Here is a 4,396-nt window from a genome sequence, read left to right on the forward strand (position 1 = left end):
ATTTCTCAAATATCAAAAATTTCAACTACCAAGATGGGATTTAAAGGCATCATGTTTTTCTTTGAAATATTTCCTAACGCTTGACATTTGAGACATTCCTGGCTAAAATTATAAGCATCCTTAAACAATGTGGGCCAGTAAAATTTGCTTTGCAATACTTTGGCCGTAGTTTTTCATCCAAAAAAATATCCTCCACAAGCAAGAGTATGACAAAATTTCAAGATACTCAATTGTTCAGTCTCAGGAACACATCTACGAATGATCTGATCAGCACAAATTCGAAAAAGCTCAGGATCTTCCCAAAGATAATACTTGATTTGAGCAAAAAATCGATCTTTTTTATTTTTAGACCAACCATCAGGAATTTATCCAACTGCTAAGTAATTCACAATATCTACAAACCAAGGGGCCTTTGTATGTGAAACTATCAGAAGTTGTTCATGTGGAAAAGATTCTCCAATTGATGTAGGTTCACAATCTTTGACTAAGATCCTTGATAGGTGGTCTGCTACAATATTTTCAGATCCCTTCTTATCTCGAATTTCAATATCAAACTCTGTAGCAGTAAAATCTATCTAATCAATCATGGTTTGGCATCTTTCTTTGAGAGCAGATATCTCAAAGCCATGTGATCTGAATAAATCATAATTTTTGATCCTAACATGTATGATCGAAACTTCTCTAAGGCAAATACTACAGCTAGTAACTCTTTCTTGATTGTGGTATAATTCATCTGAGCTTCATTCAAAGTTCTACTAGCATAGTAAATCACTATAGGATATTTGTTTACCCTTTGGCCCAAGATAGCTCCTATGGCAAAATCAGAAGCATCGCACATGATCTCAAAAGGTAGTGACCAGTCTGGTGGTTGGATGATTGGAGCTTTGGTCACAGCTTCTTTCAGAAATTCATAAGCTTTAAGATATTCTTCATCAAAGTTAAAGGGGACATCCTTAGCAAGCAAATTACATAGAGGGCGGGATGTTTTAGAAAAATCTTTGATGAAACGATGATAAAATCCTACATGACCAAGAAAAGATCGAATTTGTTTGACAGAAGTGGATGGAGGAAGTTTAGAAATCAGTTCAACCTTTGCTCTATCAACCTTAATCCCTCTCTTAAAAATAATATACCCTAATATGATTCCCTCTTTAACCATGAAATAGCTCTTCTCTCAACTTAAAACTAAATTGGCCTCAATGCATCGTTTTAACATTTTCTCCAAATTATTGAGGCAACTTTCGAAAGATTCTCCAAAGATTGAAAAATCATCCATGAATATCTCTAGAAAATCTTCTACCATGTCTGAAAATATTGACATCATGCACCTTTGAAAAGTTACAGGTGCATTACATAATCCAAAAGGCATTCTACGGAAAGCAAAGGTTCCATAGAGACATATGAAGGTGGTCTTTTTCTGATCTTCTGCGTAAATTGCTACCTGATTGTATCCTGAGTATCCATCTAAAAAGCAAAAATATTATGGGCCAGCTAATCTCTCTAAGATTTGGTCAATAAAGGATAAAGAAAAATGATCCTTACGGGTGGCTGCATTAAGTTTTCTATAATCTTTGCAGACACGCCACCCAATAGAAAGTCGCATTGGTACAAGTTCTCCATGGTCAGTGTGGACAATCGTGAGTCCAGATTTCTTTGGAATGACTTGAGTGGGACTCACCCAGTGGTTGTCAGAAATAGGATAAATGATACCAGCATCTAATCATTTAATTACCTCCTTCTTGACTACATCTTGCATATTCGGGTTGAGCCATCTTTGCATTTCTCGGATGGGTTTGGCATTATCCTCTGTGTAAATATGGTGCATGCATATTGATGGACTAATACCTTTTAAATCAGCAACGGTCCAACCTATGGCCTCTCTATGCGCTTTTAATACATTTAACAATTGGTCTTCCTGTTCGTGGGTTAGGTCAGAGGCAATGATTATTGATAAAGTTTTCTCAGATCCTAAAAATGCATACTTGAGTGATTCAGGCAAAAATTTTAGTTCAAATTGTGGTGGGGCCTAGATTGAAGGACGTAGTGGTTCAGATTTTAACTTAGGTAAAGGCTAAATTTTCATTGACCAAGGTAGTGATTGTGCTAAATGAGGTGAATCAAGTAAGGCATTCACCTCCTGATCTTGGATTTCATCATTGAATTCATCCTGAATATCATCTTCTTTCAAATCTAATGAGAAATCAGTTTCAACTATCTCATCTATCAGATCAGTGAATGAACAGCTTTCTTCCTTTTGAGCATACTTTGAGGCATTAAAAACATTGATTCTCACCTTTTGATCCTTAAAAGAAATATCCATAGCTCTTGTTTTACAATTAATATTGGCATTGACAGTGGCTAGGAATGGACGACCTAAAATTATGAGATTTTGATTCAGCTCTTGGGATGGTTCCATATCAAGTATGAGGAAGTCTACTGGAAAATAGCATGTATTGACTTTAACTATAACATCCTCAATCAGACCACGTGGAGTCTTGACAGATCTATCAATTAGTTATAAAATAACCGACGTGTGTTTCACTTCTCCTATCCCAAATTTTTCATTGACCGAGGTTGAAAGTAGGTTGACACTAGCTCCTAAGTCTAACAAGGCTCAGTCAAAGGTGATGCCTCCTATAACACATGAAATCAAAGGTGCACCAGGATCTTTCATTTTCTGAGGTAATGGATTTAACAAGACTGCACTAACATCCTCAGATAACATGATTCTCTTTATTGTTCGTGGCTCACGCTTTTGGGTGCAAAGTTTTTTAAGAAATTTAGCGTAGGCTGGGACATGTTGAATTGCATCGAGGAGGGGTAGATTAATGTGAACTTGTTTAAACAACTCCATCAGTTCCTCGTTGCTTGCTCCTTGCTTTTTATGAGAAGAACCAGCTTCTAAGGCTGAAGGAAATGGGACTTTTGATCTATATATCTCGGGTAACTCATCTGCTTTCTTCTTTTCTTTATCTTTTTTGTTTAGATCAGTAGCAATTTCTGGCTCTGATTCTTCTATCGGGTTAGTCTTAGTTCCAATCTCTTCTTTCAAATTTTTATTTGGGCTAGCATCAGTACTAGCTTCTCTCACCTGATCTTGGTATGGGTCCTTAAGAATCCTACCACTTCTAAATTCAGTAATTGCTTTGGTATTTTCAAATTGAGGATTCTTAGATGGGATATTGGATTGATGACTAGGTCCAGATGGTTGATGAGTGGATGGGTTGTTTCTAAGATTTGGTACTGATTGGCTTGGGAGTTGACCTGGTTCTCTCCTCATGGTAGACTCAGCTAATTATCCTATTTGTGCTTCTAGTCTAGCGATAGATTGTTGTTGGGTCATAATCAATTGTTGTAGTTGGTTTAATTTATCGTCAGTTAGATAGTCTATTGAGGAGGTGGGTATGGTGGCTGATTTTGATATGATGGCTGGATAGATTGATTGGGCTGACCTCTATTGTAGGCATAATTTTGGTATGGAGACCTACTCTGAAAATTTTGCAAAAAAAAAATTTGGGTCTGAGCCTGAGTCTGTTGGGGTCTCCAAGAAAAATTAGGATGGTTCCTCTAGCCTGAATTATATATGTTAGAGAATGGATCATTGACAGGTTTGGAGTAACCTTAGGCAGCTTGAACTTGTTCTTGAATGAAAGGTGGAAACTGTGCAGCCATGGGACATTCGCTCACATGATGGGCCAGGCTAGCATAGATTGAATAAATCTCCTGATAATTAGGTGGTGGTGTGTATTGTGCAGGAGATTGTTGACCTAATGCTAGGAACTGATCAAATTTTTGAGCAAGAAGGTCGACTTTAACAAATCTTTGGGCTATTAGGTTCAGATCGGCCTTAGGACTAGAGTCTGTTTTCTTGATCTCAAAAATTTTTGCCCACTTTTGGTGAGGAATTAATCTTTCGTAGGAGGATAATGAAGCATGATTGATTGAATTTTTACTTAAAGTTTCAAATAAAGTGTAGGCTTCATCCTCACTTTTACTCATGAATGCACCCCCACAAGATGCATCTACGATCTGTCTGTATTGGTCATCTAAACCCTCATAAAAAGCTTGAACAATTTGCTACTTAGATAGACCATGGTGTGGGCATTTTTTAAGAAGTTCCTTGAGTCTCTCCCATGATTCATGAATTTATTCTTCTGGAAGCTGAGCAAATTTAGTGATGGCTCGCCTCATGGTGTTGGTTCGACCTATGGGATAGAATTTCTTAAGAAACTCATGCTGCATTTTAGCCTAAGTTTGGATTGGTCTCCCTATTGTGCCAAGCCAGTACTTGGCTTTGTCTTAAAGTGAGAAGGAAAATAAGGTCAATCTAAGTGCATCATCAGTAAAATTTTGAATTTTCATCGTGGAACAAATTTTTAAGAACTCATCCAGATGC

The 4,396-nt window shown here is 37.1% G+C and overlaps 1 non-coding gene across 1 annotated transcript; it reads left to right on the forward strand.

Moving 5' to 3' along the window:
• The first annotated feature begins 4,087 nt into the window (after window positions 1-4,087).
• LOC140852285 (small nucleolar RNA R71) lies at window positions 4,088-4,194 on the forward strand. Its single transcript, XR_012135187.1, has one exon. It is a non-coding gene; the product is annotated as a small nucleolar RNA R71 (small nucleolar RNA).
• The last annotated feature ends 202 nt before the right edge of the window (window positions 4,195-4,396 follow it).

Source organism: Elaeis guineensis, chromosome 10, assembly GCF_000442705.2.
Source record: "Elaeis guineensis isolate ETL-2024a chromosome 10, EG11, whole genome shotgun sequence".
NCBI lineage: Eukaryota > Viridiplantae > Streptophyta > Magnoliopsida > Arecales > Arecaceae > Elaeis > Elaeis guineensis.